Source organism: Mustela putorius, unplaced genomic scaffold (assembly GCF_011764305.1).
Source record: "Mustela putorius furo isolate JIRA1106 unplaced genomic scaffold, ASM1176430v1.1 tig00001033_pilon_pilon_pilon, whole genome shotgun sequence".
NCBI lineage: Eukaryota > Metazoa > Chordata > Mammalia > Carnivora > Mustelidae > Mustela > Mustela putorius.
In genome coordinates, this window is record NW_025421540.1 from 1,959,964 (window position 1) to 1,976,168 (window position 16,205).

Below are 16,205 nucleotides of genomic sequence, written 5' to 3' on the forward strand. Positions count from 1 at the left end.
GCCAAGGCCAACCCCACCAAAACCTTGGTCTCAGACTTCCAGCCTCCAGAATGGGCAACAATAAATGTTCATTGCTGAAGCCCCCCTCCCCACAGGTGGTACTCTGTTAAGGCACTCCCAGGTGGCAAATACACCATCTGCATGTCTTCACGCCCCCTTTCCGCTGTTCTTGTTGACAAAGACCAAACCCAACACACTTTGCCAGGGCTCTTGTGTCCATGCTGTGTCCCAGGTCCCTGCACCTGCCAGCCACGGGTGGCCAGTGTTCTTCTGCGGGAAAGGAATCGTTTCCGTGCGCTCACGCCCTCACCACAAATGGCCCCTTCCACGACCGCTTCAACCCCAACAGCTCTCCCTTCCCTGAACCCCTGTCATCTGGGAGCCTTAATGCTTCCTCCTTACTTCCTGCATGGTGAACTTGTGGCCTCAGTGAGAGGACAGCTGTCCCGTGGCCGAGGAGGTGGCAGCCTGATTCAGCGTTGGAGTCACCTATTGACCAACCAAAGACCAAAGAGCAAGCCGCAACATGAAAGATGTCTGTTTTCTGGGGTCTTCGGGATCGCCATCCAAGAGGCACACACTCAGAAGCATGCTCTGGAGAGACAAAGAAGGCTGGAGTTTCTCGAGAGGAAAGAGGGAATTTGTTTTGAATGAAATGTGGTTGGTGCTGCTGTAGCTACAGTTACACTAATCTCTGTGTGATTGGTTGCTAGAGCCAGTGTTAGGCAGAAAGTCTATTTAGGCTCATTTTGTCATAGAGTAGATGTGTTGGCTTTTAGCTGAGTTCAGCAAAAATTCAAAGAATTTGAGATAGAAGGCACGCTCACCTCCTCAATGCCCTCCCAGCTTCATCTCAAATAACCCTCTTGGCAACGCTCACTGTCTCTTATTCTCTATGTTGTCACACACAGAGCTATTTGAGTCTTAGCTCCAACTTCCTTGCTATACTGCCTAGAGCTCTGGTTTCCTTACCTGTGTTGCTATAGGGAAGGCATCCTTACTTAGCAGACCCTATGGCCCATTGGCCCATTGGCCCATTGGCCCATTGGCCAACCAGATCAACCCAAGCCTGAAATCCATGGCTCCTTTTTTGGCCCACAGTGGGAGAGGTCATGATTCCATGTTGTACCATCCAGTGCCACCACTGGAACCCCAAGTGGGCTCCCTGGTCCTGGGGTCTCACGTCTGCCAGCCTGAACTCCCTTTTGTCCTTTGTGGTAGGTGTCCAGCCCACTGCCATTTGTTGGCTAGTTCAGGACCCCGACCCATGGAGGCTTTGCCTTCACATGGTGCTGTTACCTGGCCGGCTCGCACCAAGAGGCCAGGGACAAGGAGGCATTTGTCTTACTTCTGCATACCCAGAGGTACTGTCCTCGTAAGTGCCACACGTACAGCCGAGTACGCCGACTTCCTTTTTTCCTCAGACACTATTTCTATGGGGTTAAAGCAGAACAGCTCTGCCTCTAGGACTCTCAGAAAGCACCAACAGCCAAGATTTAGCTTCAAACTGTAGAGCAAGGGCCAAAAACCTTGTCTGGAGAGACTGCTGAGCACCAAACAGGTGTGTGAGCTGAAATTGGGGAGGGGTATAATTATGTCAGAGGTAATGAAAGCAACCAGACTTAAGATAAAGGGAAAACATATTGGTAATAAATAAATAAATGAATAAATAAACCCTATGAGTTTTCAAAGGGCTTGATTATAATTCCTTTTATTTGAATTCAGAAATCTTTCCCAAGCACAGCTAAATTTTTTCTCGAACAGTCTGTGGCAGCCCCTTGCTACAGGACGTTAAAAGGGCAACTTTTTCATGGCCAATTAAGGAGTATCATCAGGATGGCCGGTATCGAGACAGAACAGCCCCCAGGGTTGGCCGCCTGCACTGACTTTACCCAAGAGCATCAGCCAACCAAGAACCGAAGTTTCGGTAACGGGACATTTAAAAAATAGTCCTTCTCAGCCTCTCCGTCTGCTGTGATTTACTATTGATTCAGGAGAAGGAGACTAATTCCCTTTGGGAAATGTGGTGTGGTGGTACTGTGGGCTCTATTCAGAGGCGGGTCCAGTTGGTCTTGTATCCAGGTGTGAACTGTGAGGAAAATCTATACAAGCCAAACTGAAATCTTAGCATCTCCCCTTCGTTGAGGTGTATGGGATAACAGAGCTCAGTCTGTGGTGTGGATAAGCAGGTTTGAGGACAATGCCTCCCCAAACGGACCTCTCCTACAGCTCCCCAGCATCCATGGGCTCCATGGCCCTGCTCACTGCTGGGGAGTCAACACTAGCAACTCTATGAAGTTTCTGGGGCTTGGAGCAGGAAAAAAGTATGGGGACCCTCTTTAAGAAAAAGAGCCCAAATTATCTTAATTTGACAAATTTTCCCAAAACACAGGGGCATGTGAATACTTGGTGGGGGCCCACCCTCTGATGTTGGAAGGGGGCTGAGGCTCCTGGGCTCTCAGGAGTGCTGGTGGCCATGGGTTCCCAGGCAAATCGCAGAACCACCGTTACCCCTTGGGCTGGGGTCTTCTTCCTTCCCCAGCTTCCTTCCCCACCTTCATTCCTTCTCCAGGCTTTAGTGTCAGACACAAAGAGAGGCTCTGCTATGTCCTCCGGGCCTTACTTTGCTCTTCTATTAAGTGAGGGCTTAGAATGTTATCTTCAGAAAGTGTCTGGAACATTCTCTGCTCTCAATAAACCTTCGTTATTCTGTGCCTACTTCTCAGACCTCTTGCCCGAATTCCTGACCACTCAGTAGCTCTGATTTCTATGTCTGATTCCAGCACAAAAATTATAGCTAAGATTTATAAGAAGAATCCTTCCACCTGAGGGGGGAAAACAACTACCAGAAGAGACCAGGAACCATGAGAAGCATGAATGCTGGGACGCGCCATGGATGACATTGTCTTGTCTATCACAGTAGACTTGTCTATCACAGTAAACAACCCAGCCCAGCTTAAATTTTAAATATCCACCTAGAGGGGATTGGTAAAATGGAAGTATTATGATTCAGCGGAAGACGCTAAACTCATTTTAGATGACATCAACAGATTTCCATAGCACCTCGCTAAATGACTAATACAGACCATGGAACTGTATTTACGGTGGGACTTTATTTTTGCAAAATGAAATAACATACTTTCCACACACACAGAAGCAGACCTGTTGTCTTAGAAAAGTTACCCGTGGTGATCTCAGGATGGTGAAGAGGGGTCCATTTTCTTGTATCTCTTTCCTGCATTTCCTACAAGACCACTGCCCAGCAAGTGCCCCAGGCACACCCAGGTCCCCTCCGTTCCCGAGCGCACTCCTGCTTTGAGCTTACAATCAGATTTTCATCCTTGAGTGGTGCGCTATTACAGGGCTCACACCAGTGAATTTAGAAACAGCACGGGCCTCCAGCCAGTTATCGCGGTGATTCTAGAAGAATTATTACTTTCTCCATCTTGGGACTCTGACGGTTCTTCAGGAAATTGAGCTGGAAGTTTAATAATAAGTGTCTTTGTGAATGGCATTTTTATTGGAACTTGAGCCTTTGATTTTGGAGATGTGAAGCACACTGTTCCACTGAGTAGGGAGCGTTCTTGGACCATTATCGTCGTCAAATTTAGCTCAAACAGGAGTGCCTGTGCGGACCACCTCCACAGGTGATGTAAATGCCAGGTGCCCCCCACTTCATCTGTGCAGTTGTATTTCTGAACAGCAGCCTGTAGAGTAGCTGAGAAAGAGTGGTCAAAAAATACCCAAGAACAGTGATTGAAACGGTTTCTAAGGATTGCTAATGTTTCTATTCTGTGACTCTGTTTTGCCAATAATAATGTTAAGCAAAAGCGTATCTTTCGTATTTAATTTCGTGGTTTTACAAACTACTCTGTAAAAACTGTAAACACAATTCTGCCGATACAGAATTCATATGACCATACAACGCACCCATTTGAAGTGTACAGTTCAGTAGTTTTCATAAAGTCTCCAGGCTGTGCAAGTGTCACCACAATCTAATTTTAGAACATTTTTTTCACCCCTAAAAGAAAACTCCAAAGCTGTCAGCAGTCACTTACCATTACCCACCACTGACCTTTATCCCCGGGTTAGGTCACCACTAGTCTACTTGCTCTCTCTATAGATTTGCCTATTATGGACCCACATATGAAGGGTATCATTCAGCCCAGGGTCTTTTGTGACCGGCTTCTTCCACATAAACACAAAATATTTTCAAGGTTCTCCATGTTACAACGTGTATCAGCTCTTCCTTCCCTTTTATTGCTGAAAAATACTCATTGAATGAATATACCACATTGGACTTGTCCACGCTGCTTTATGGCTATTATAAATAAGGCCATGGTGAACATTCAGATACAAGTGTTTTTCAGGTAGATGTTTTCATGTCTCTTGGATGTATCCCTAGGAGTAGAGCTGCTGGATCATACAGTCGCTGTACAGTGTCCATTTCAAGGAACTGCCAACATGTTTTTCAAAGGGGCTGCTCCATTTTACAGTCTCACCAGCAGTGAACAAGTGTTCCAATTTCTCTACATCCTCATCAGTACTTATGATTGCCTTAAAAAAAATTATAGCCATTGTTTGGTTTTCCAAATAACAACCAATGTTCTAGTTTTCTGACTTCAATGGGGTGTCCTCTAATTCAACTCAGTTCTGACACTATCTATCTAGAGTTAGTGTAGACCCTGCAGGTTTAAGGGTTCAGTCCCACCAGACTACCAGTGGCTCAGACACCAGATGAAAATGGGGTCCCCAGGCTACCTGAACTTCTGCCCAACTGACTACACATTTGGGGTTTCCCGTGACCACACCTTAGGTTCAATAATGGGCTAGAATGATTCACAAGACTCAGGAAAGCTCTGTATTTATGATCACATCTTTATTTTAAAAAATACAGCGTTAGGGCAGCCACATGGAAGAGATACATAGACAAAGTATGGGAAAAAGGGCACTGTGCCTTCATGCTCTCTCCAGGCATGTCATACCCCCAGCCTGTCAATGGGTTCACCAACCCAGAAATTCTCTTAGCTTCTTTGTTTGAGTGTTTTCAAGTCAAATTTCCATTGAATACCCACAATGGATTAAATCATTGGCCATTAGTGGCTGCATTCAATCTCTCCTCCCAGGGAGAGGAGAAAATGGACCTCAATAGCCCTAATCCTCTAATCCTGTCGTTGGTTCCTCTAGGAACAAGCCTCTATCCTGAGGCTATCTGGGGGTCCACAGAGAGTCACCACCACAACAAAGACTCAGGTATGGTCTTAAGGAGATCATTATGAATAAGAAAAGAAACTCCTGTCCCTTGGGAAATTACAAAGATTTTAAGAACCCTGTGCCAAGAACTGGAGAAAAGAACAAGTATATATTTTTAATTTTGCCCCAGCCATTCTTCTGGGTATAAATTGTTATCTACTGTGCTTTTGATTTGTGGTTCTCTAATGACTAATGATGTGGAGTATCTTTTCAAACCCTTATTGGTCAATTGCTGATCTCTTTATGGAGAGCTATTCAGAATCTTCGGCCATTTTTTATTGGGTTATTGGTCTTTTGATTATTGAGTTATAATAGTTCTTTATATATTCTGGATATATGGACTTGCAAATAGTTTCTCTCAGGCTCCGGATGGTCTTTTCATTTCCTTGATGATTGTTCTCTGCAATACGGCATTTTTAATCTTCATAAAGTCCAATTTTTCTATTGTTTCCTTTTTTGGCTTGTACTTTTGAAATGCCAATTGAATATTACTCCCACCTTAAAAGACCACCAGAGACGTGAGTTAAAGCCAATCACCAAGGCGCCAGCTTTTGCTTTGTCCTCAGCCAGCCTCCTGCTCCTTCACTTTTGGTGCCGTATCTAAGAAAATATTGCCTAACCCAAGTTACAAAGATTGACTCCTTTGTTTTCATCCAAGAGTTTTATGGTTTTAGCTCTTGCATTTAGGTCGATAATCCATTTTGAGTTAGTTTATGCGTATTATTGTGAGAAAGAGGTACAAATTCATTCTTTTGCATGTGGATATATAGCTGTCCCTGTGTAGCTGAAAAGTTTATTCTTTCCCATTGAATGGTCTTGGCACTCTTGCCAAAAATCAATTGACCATAAATGTAAAGGTCTGTTTTTTAGAGTCTCACTTCTGTTCCATTGATGGATATGATTGCTAGTACCACGGTCTTGGTTGTTGTAGCTTTGTAGTAAAATCTGAAGTCAGAAAATGTGAGCCCTTGTGCTTTGTTCTTTTTCTCTGTCGTTTTTGGGTCTTCTGCATCCCTTGCATTTCCATACACGTTTTAGGATCAGCCTGTTATTTTCCACAAAAATCCAGTTGGTATTTTAAAAAATTTTTTATTTATTTGACAGAAAGAGAGAGAGCACAAGTAGGTAGAGAGGCAGGCAGAGAGAGAGGGGGAAGCAGGCTCCCCGCTGAGCAGAGAGCCGATGTGGGGCTTGATCCCAGGACCCTGGGATCATAACCTGAGCCGAAAGCAGAGACTTAAGCCACTGAGCCACCCAGGCACCCCCTGTTGGGATTTTGTTAGAGAGTGTTTTGAATCTGTAGATGAACCAGTCCAGTCTCTGACCATAGCATACCCTCCCATCTATTTAGGTCATTCCTTCCAGTGGTTTGGCGTTTTCAGTATACAGGTTTTACTCTTCTTTTTATTAAATTTATCCCTATTTTTTTGTTTTTCATGTGATTGTAAATGATATTTTGTTTTCTTAATTTTATTTTGAGTTACTTATTACTAGTATTTAGAAATACAATAGATTCTTTTTTAATATTTTATTTATTTATTTGATAGAGAGAGATCACAAGTAGGCAGAGAGGCAGGCAGAGAGAGAGGGTAGAAGCAGGCTCCCTGCCGAGCAGAGAGCCCGGCGGGGCTCGATCCCAGGACCCTGATATCATGACCCGAGCAGAAGGCAGAGGCCTTAACCCACTGAGCCACCCAGGCACCCCTAGAAATACAATCGATTTTTGTATATTGGTTTGTATCCTGCAACTTTGCTGAACTTGTTTATTAGTTATAAGAGGAGTTTTTTTGTTTTTGTTTTTGTTTGTTTTTTGGTGGATTCTTTAGTATTGCTAGTACCTTTATATACGTTATCTCATTTAATTACCAGAAGAGGACTGTAACCCGTGAAGGACAGACATTAATTTCACAGTCTTACAGGTGAGGGAACTGAGGCTTGGAGTGGCAAATAACTTGCCTTAGATCCCAGTGTTAATAAATGGCAGAACCTTGACTGATTCTCAGGACAGGGTCTTGACTGATTCTGAAGACAGGGCAGACTGACCACAGAGTCGATTTTCTCACTGTCCCAAAACTCTAAAAGAAAAAAAACTATAACCCGCAAGAAAAAAGAGGTTGGGAAAATTGACAATAGCTGATAAGAAGTGCTAACATATTTTTTCTGGTTGGAAAGTATGGCAGTTACTAACAGGAATAGAAAGATCCTTAGGGGGCGCCTGGGTGACTCAGTGAGTTAAAGTCTCTGCCTTTGGCTCACGTCATAATCTCAGGGTCCTGGGATGGAGCCCTACATCGGGCTTTTTGCTCGGCAGGGAGCCTGCTTTCCGCTCTCTCTCTGCCTGCCTCTCTGCTTACTTATGATCTCTGTCAAATAAATAAATAAAATCTTAAAAAAAATAAAAAGATCCTTAGCTTGAGTGTCTAAGGCATAGTTTAAGAAATTAGTGTGCTTAAAAGAACATTTATACAAACATGGAATGGAATGATTTGCCAAAGTTCTGAAAAGGCGTCAGGACTTGGAAAGTGCAAAATCCCGTAGAAAACAGGGGTGCGGTTTGGCACAGGGATTATGCTATCTGGATGCGTACAGGTAAATCTGCACACCTACCCTAGCATCTGCTGTCTAGTGTCTCTCGGTCCACCTGGGAACAGATAGTGGGTTTACACTCTGGAAAAGCTGACTGGGGACACTGGAGAGAGTGAGGAGTGGCAGGTGATACGGAGGAAACAGATAAATGGTGGAACCTCACTCAGGTCATTCTCTAATGCTGGCAGCCAGACTTGCTTTCTGCTCGCCCTCCTGCGGTCTCTAGGCAGGAGAACAGAGGAGAGGACCTCTCTCAGGTTAGATGGTTGCTGACACTTGGGGTCCCCTCTTGTTGAAAACATGGACCGTCACCAGCCAACTTGTGGGGAGTGTCAAAGGCCTTCCCCACATAATACGAATTGTGGTCAGCTTTTTGTTGTCTGAATTTTTAATATAAAACGGTATTTGAAGGAAGTCTTCAATATCAAAAAGGGAGAGAAATATGAGAAAGTAGCCCGGAGGAAATGTAGATAATGCAAGAGGCAGAAAACAAAAAAACAAAGACAAAAACAAAAAACCCAAAACCTCTTAATATCTTCAGGGAATATGAAACTTGGAAACTAAAACCAAGATATGAAAAATAGAAAATAAATGTAAAACCTTCATTAGCAAGATTGGAGGATGAACTTGAAAATAAGATCCCAAGGAATTGAAATGGGACAACAAAACAAAAGTGTGGCAAGTAGAAAAAGAGAGATTAGAAAGGAACAATCTAGGAGTCTCTATGTCTGAAGAAGAGAAACTAGAGAGAGAGAGAGAGAGATCTGCACAGAGAATCTGGTGAAGAGGAAATTTTCAAAGCCATGATATTTGGGACTGAGGGAGAGAAGCTTTAATTTGGAAGGGGAGACAGGGCACCCATAATAATGAACCTCTAAGAAAGTGAGTGGCTCCGTCAGTTAAGCATCAGACTCTTGGTTTCAGCTCAGGTCGTGATCTCAGGGTCGTGGTATCGAGTCCCACGTTGGGCTCCGTGCTCCATGGGGAGTCTGCTTCAGATTCTCTCTCTTCCTCTCCTACAGCCCCTCCCCCCAAAATAAATAAATAAATCTTAAGAAAAAAAGTGTCATATCATCATTTAGAACTCCTAGGTGTAAGGAGGAAACTTCTAAAAGATTCCAGGTATGATGTGTATGTATGTGTTGATATATAAAGGGTTTTGTTTTGTTTTTTTTTTACATCAGAACAGCATTGAACTTCTTAACAGCACAACTGAAAGATAGAAGATAATGATACAACACCTTTAATATTCTGAGGAACAATGACTTTGAGCCACAATTCTACCTTCAGGCGAACTATTAATCAATAGCAAGGGTAAGAGAAAGACATTTTCCAAAAACAAAAAACTCAAGTATTTTACCACCAATGTACTTTCCTTAGGAAGATGTGCTTCAGCAAAAGAAGGAAATTAATCAAGAAGGAGGAAGATGGCACCTAGATAACAGATGATTCAACAAAGGGAATGGCCAAGGGACATCTCAGTGTAATATTCAGCTTTCAGACTGTCACGGGGGTTTGGAGCTCTCTGGGAGGAATTCTCTAGCAGGAGCCCCAAATGGAATCTCTGTATTTGAGTACACATAAGTAATGTTATTGATTTTGAATTCTTTTGGGGTGGAGGGAAGTCTTAATTAAAACACAGAAAAATGGACAAACCAAACCACAAAGCAAGGATTAACTCCAGGAAGAAAGAGAGGATGGTGGAAGAAAGGAGGTGGCCTCACCATAGACTTTTTGGCTTAATAAGGCATCGTATTCGGAGTCATAGTATTGTAAACACCGTTGATTGACTTAGGAATTGTGACACAACTCTTGGGAGATGTGTCAAGATTGGGGTAGGATGTGGAGAAGGAACACTAAATCCTTCGCTCCCTCAGCAGGAAGTCAGCTGTGTCTAAATTGGGCGAATTAGGATTTAGCACTATATGCATATTAGAAATGAAGAGGCTAAAAGCAAGGGGAAAAGCTAGGTGATTTGAGAGGGCTTGCCTCTGAGGAGGGTCCGGGGAGATGATGAAGGGCAGGGCACTACACTTTGTGTAGTTTTGGGAACCATTTGAAAACTACGCACATGTGTTTACACAGAGAGAGGGGGCGGGGGGTAAACTTTGGGTCCATGTCTTTCCACCATATCACAAGACTGAACCAGTTCCCTTTTCGATGTGCAACTTTCTAAGTTTCCTCTCTCAGCGTTTCTAGAGAACGGTGTGCTCTCCTCCATCCACCACCCCTGCAGCAGGCCGCATAGGACCCTTGAAACCTCTACTTCCTTCCCTTGGATCCTTGCAGGGGGCCCAGTTCTGGGTCTTGTGGTTCCTGGAGGCAAAATGCCTTAGAGCATGAAGTCTGATCTGGCTTCCTGCTTTCCCTAGAAGGCATGTGGTTTCTTATTAGGAGGTTTTTCTGGCTCCCCCTTTGGCTACACTTGGAAAACAGAGTTGTGGCTACAAAGTCTAACATGAACAACTTCAACTCTGTGAGCCTCAGTGTTTCTGCTTAGGTAGCTGTGGAGAGACGCACTGTGGGAAGTTGCTAGAAGCCCAGGACTCAGGACCCCTGTGCACATGAGCTGGCCTCACCCTGGTGGGCGCTTGGACTGCCAACGAGGGACGCAGGCTGGGTGGAGGGACTAGAGGAGGTCTTAGCGGCCAATGACATACCTGGTTTGTTGGGCTTTGAGAAAGCCAGCTGGCCTCAGAGTCAGCCTGGTGGGTTTGTCTGGATTGTTCTTTCCCAGGGCAAGAGGACTGAGCCAACCCTCAGTGGTCACAGAGCAAAGCTGATCTGCATCAGGCAAACCAGCCTGTCCCCTCACCGCCCGCTGGCCCAGCCACCTTGTTGGTGCTCACATTGGAGGACTGACATCTGGGCATAGCCAGAGTTGTTTTATTTCCTGTCTTAGAGGTGGCTTCCTTGACACGGACGGACCTCTTCAATGGTCGCCCATGCTGTCTAGGCTTCTCTCCATAGAATGGGACTAATTTAGCTCCTACATCTTGGAGATTCCAGATAAAGCCTACACTGCTCCTCAGAGGTGGCTTTCTCAACGTGTTTTCTTTTTAAATGAAGCACAACTAGATATTTTTTCAAGATCTAAGAAACAAAATGGAACCTCCCTATGACCTCGAAGAGCCAACCCTGCTCCTTCAAAATGTATCAGCCCACATAATACGAAAAGAAACTCTCTTCCAGCTCCAGCAAAGGCCAACTGCACAGTCATAAACGGACACTGAGTAAGACATTCTCTTATGATATAATCAGGAAGCATCTCGTATTTGGATTCTACTGTCCTTCTAGCACATATTCACTGGTGGAATGGGGTGTCCCCTGACTTTTCTGCCAATACTCGAATAACAACAGGTACCGTTGTTACATGAAGTCCCAAACATGGTTTCAGTTCAGAACTTGGAATACTCAATCCCACGTAAGAACAAAAAATTCCAACTTCAGTGGAACTGTTAGCTCCTGCTAATAAGGACCTAACAAGGTCTTGCCCTAGTCTGGGAGTTTAGAGTGAGGAGGGGTAGGTTGCAGCTCTTCTGGGTGGACAGACCCTCTCCCCTCCTGTTGTCCCTCCCGGGCCCCTGGAAGAGACAGGTCTTTGTACAGGAAGCCCATCCAGAGGTGGTAGATGGGAGAAGCCCCTTCCTCCACCCCCAGCCCCCTCTCTCTCTGGACTTAGTCCATTTGTCTCTGTTCTTCCCCGGTCCCAGCCCCACAGACTGAGAATAACATATGTCCCCCGCACCACTTCCCATCCACTTCCAGGAGGACTCAGCCTTGGATGCTTCTCTAGACCAGGCATTGGGCACATCCTGCCCCAGGCCTAAGTGTCCACTGCCAGGACAAGATGGGCAGACTCAGTACAAGGGCTTCTGGTTCTCTGGCGCTGAGGAGGCCCCTCCACAAAGCCCCAACAGGCTGTTCTGTTTGCAGGTGCCAGTCCTCAGCAACCTCCCTCCTCCGCCCCCTGGGCTCCCACCAGCTGAGAAAGAGGCCCAAGAAGAGCAGCTTCATGGCACACTCCGGCTAAGCCGGATCTGAGAGCTCAGCCCGGGCCCGAGGCCAACAAGGGGTTTCCAGGCATCTCTGGTCTCCTGTGGAAAAAGCCAAGGGAATGCTTTTGCCCAGACAGTTGCTCAACCCACCAAAGCTGCTCCCCACATAGTGAAGCAGGGAGCACGCAGAGAGAGGGTGGTGGGCTTTTGGGCTCTGCCTGCTTACATGGACGTGGGATTCCTACCTGTCACCAGACAAACCATGCTTCCTGTTGTGGGAGGGAGCCCATAAGACAGAGGCCCTGAGAGGGAAGGGAAACGTTAGTCTCCAGGGAGCAGCCTTCTCAGCTCCTCCCTGGGAAGGTGCTGGTTCCTCTCCCTGTGGGACAAGACTGCCCTTGGTCTTACATCCAGGCCTCCCTTTCCCAGCACCCTGCTCCTGGAGTTCTCCCTGGACTCCAGCCCATGTGATGGGATCCAGGCTTTCCTCTGGGGCTTCCCCTTCTGGACGGAGCCCCTGCAACTGTGATCTCTGCCCTTCTGGTTCCCGAGTGTCTTCTTCCTGCCTGGACCCCTGTTGGAACTCATCACCCTGAAGGGTTTTTTGACACTGGCCACTTTGGATTTGGACAGACTGCGGTGTCCCTGAGCCTCTGCAACACCGGAGCTGCCTGGGCATCCGTTCTGGGGCCTGCATCCATGAGGGTCCCAGGATTCGGTGAGACATCCCTTGTGCTGGCTGCCCACAAGTGCCCTGTTTCTGTCCCGCTAACCATGCCATGAAGGAGTACGGCCAAGCTATGACAGTTCTCTTGCTCTTTGAACTCCTTTTCTTACTTCTTCTTCTTCTTTGCTTTCTTTTGAATCCCCGTGTCTTCCAGGGTTGCCAATAGTCAAGGATGCTAATCTTCAGGGCTGGGAGAGAGGGAGGAAAGGGGGAAGATCTGTGGAAGAAGCGGCGAATCTGAAGCGAGAAGGTATTACTGAGCACCTGCTCCGGGTGAGACATTGCACAAGCTTTTGTGGGAGACGCAAGGAGAGCTTGCTTTAAGGAGATCATACTCTAAAAGCACGTAGGATGCACGGGATCCCATAGAGAACGCTCTCTCTGACACCCGGCTCCGGTTCATGGTGTCTGTACCTTCACTACGTACTGAAAAACAGGATTAACTCGTGGTCCTCCTGTAGACTGGGGTCCTCTTGGAGTTGGGGAGTCCAAGCTTGGGTCTGCGCCCAGCTGCTGCCCGTCCCGGCCACAGCAGCTGGGTGTTTCCACCCTACCCTCATCGCATGCCCAGCCTCCCATTCACTTCTGAAGTCGGTCAGTTGCCTCTGTTTTCCAATACAGGAAGTTGGGGGCTTGGGTTGTCCTTGACATCCACTGTCCTTGCTCCCACTCGACTTTACCTACAGCCCAACATTTCCCTCCAAAAGTCCTACAAAGCTGGGAGCACCTGCCTTCTGGTTAGAAGCCATGGGACATCTTCCTCGTTCTAGTATTGGGTTGGAGAGACCAGCTGAGCATTATTTCTCCCATGACCATGCAAAAGAGAAGTGATTACGACCCTCGAAATCATCCTCGTGGGCTTAGGAGCAATGTTATTGACTTCAAGAACCGGGTGTGTCATCATAAAGGTGGTAATGAGGGTGTGTATCTACCCTCCAGGCAGCTCCCCTTGGCAGCCCGAGGGGAACCCAGGAAAATAGATGGAATAAGATAAGGGGAGTAGAGATGCTGTGTAAGCTGTGAATCCATGTATACATCAAGGGTTATTGTAGCAAAGGGTAGCCTTCATCTTTTCGTGTTTACCTTTTCTCTCCTGGCTTGGGAAAAATGGGTTTTTATTGTATGAATGATCTAGAAGTTTTTCAGATACAAGACCAGGTGGTCGGCAGGGTAGGAAGTGAAGGCAAGATGTGGTTTTATTGCAGGAGCTTAGTAATATTGTTTGTTGGAGGATTACACAGAGCAAAACAGGTGCTTCTCAAGAGGCACAGGCATGGGCTCAAAAGCCTTACTGCCCCAGCCCTTGCCAGGCAGATGCCCCCCGGCTAAGCAGAAGATGCTGTTCACTGGTTTGGACGCCAGGCATCCTCACGGCACCCAGACGGGCTGCGGATCATGGGCCCCGGCTGATGTGGCAAAGAGCAAACCACGAGTACATTAATCAGTACAGAAATGTGCTTGAAATTCTAATTTAAATTAAAAAATAGAACAAGAGAGAAAATTCCCAGTTTCTGTTGCTTGTTGGTTTGAACTAGTACCCCTACTTGGTAGTTCTGTCATGTCCCCACCCCCCTTATGGACACTACATTTTTCAGTTAAAAGATTTCAGTTTAGCTCTCCAAAATAAATATCATTGGTTTTAGAAATGAACAACTCCTAAAAGGAGAGTTTAGACCCTTAAGGTGGCTTCCAGCACTGTTATCATTAGCTGGTGTTTACTGGGCTCAGGGTTGCCACCAGCCCTCGCTGGAAGCCCATCCGGAGGTCTTTGAGAAGTCTCTTACCAATACTTCCAAAGGGGTGGTGGCTATTTCATACCTTTTCACTATTTTTTGCTACTTAGAACAATTTCAAAGTTGGGAAAAACTAAAGCGCATCGCCACACCCAGAGTCGCAGGGTTTGTGAGTGACAGAGCCCGTGACGGACTTGGGCCAGACCACAGAGCCTGAAGGATTGACCTGTTGCCACCGATGTGGCAGAGGGCTGTGCTTGGCCCACATCACAGTGTCCCTGGGACATGGCACTGGGTTCTAGGCTACATATATTCGGGGAGTTTTTGGCCAGTAGAGTGAATTTATAGGAGCGGTGTGGGAGAACCAAAGTCAGGCAGTATCCGCAGAGCTATCTTGGGATGCTTGTGTCAGATCAAGTTTTACTGGTTTTAGCGGCATTTTTAACACGTGGGGTTGACTTTTCTTTGTTACGGGGTATGTCCTGTGCATGGTTGGACATTTACTGTCTTCCGGGACTCTACCTGCTACAGGCGAGCCACACGGGGTCCTGGGCTGTGATGACAAAAAAAAGATCCGCAGACACACCAAGTGTCCTCTGGGGGGCGCTGAGAACCACTGACTTTAAGGACTGAAGGCTGGGAGAGCATCCTGTCCCTGACCTTTGGAAAGATATCTTTAGGTATGGGATCTGGACAAGGACCCTAAGAAGTCACTCGGGCTCAGAAGAGCTAGGTCTTCTGAACTTGGGTGCATTGCATTAGCCAGAAGAAAGATGGAGGCCTGGCAGGACTGCCCGGAAGGGAAGTGGGGAACGCCAGAGGAGTCCTCACTCTGGTGGCGAGGTCGGTGAGATGTCATTAGTTGAACCGTTGTGTAAGTTTCGGTTATCAGATTACAAGGAGATTTGGTTTCCAGTTTTCTTTTGTCTCTGGCTATCTGGGTAGATTTAGGTAAGCCTGTTTTCTTATTTGTTTTTTTAATTCAACACACATTTATTTGGCCCATTCTGTGTCTGTCATTGTATTGAATGGGATGAATTTTTTTCATCCCCAGGGACTGGTACACAATACATGCTCAGTAAGTGCTTGTTGAACGTGATCTTGAATTGATTAAGGGGGAAAACTGCCTGTGAAAATAAGGTCTTCTTGGAAACAGGTTCCTTATGGCCTTCAGGCCTGCAGAAACGCTGTTATCACTGTGGCCAGCTCTCTGGTGACGTGAGAAGATCTACTCATACTTGCACTGATGGATCTATCATGAAAACTCAGTGGATTTTTGTTGACTCACTGATTCACCTCCCTACATGTTTAATTTCCTCCTGACAGTGCTTCCTCGTGTGGCAGAATTTAGTGGAAACAGACTCTGAGGAACGTTTGCCAAATTGTTGCAGGAATGGGGGCAGGGTGGGAGCAAGTACAGTATGATGTCAGGCTTTCTCTGAGGTCTGGAGAGGAGGACGGAGGCAGAGCGTGACCTCAGGAACGGGTGCTCACATGAGACCACACTGAAAGAGGCTCCAGAAGGAAGCCAGCCATCCAAAGAGCAGAAGCAAAGTCATGGCACAGGGCTAGGTGAGGGACAAGTCAGAACACATCTAGTTGTATGGCCTGTATTGCCTGATATACTAATATATTTTTCCCTGGTTATAAAAATTATGCACGATCATTATAGAAAAAACAATTAGAAAAGAAAGGAAAGCATAGAGAAGAGAATGAGAAACAACTCTGATTTCATCATCCTGGGGATAACAGCTGTTGCCATCCACACACATTTCTTCACAGACTTTTCTGGAAGCACGTGATTTCACATAGTACTGTGAACACCTTCCAGGTCATTCCAAGTCTAAAACCAGTTCCTGCGGCTGCAGGATGTTGTATCTGTAAGGACCTATTTAGAAACTGACCCTG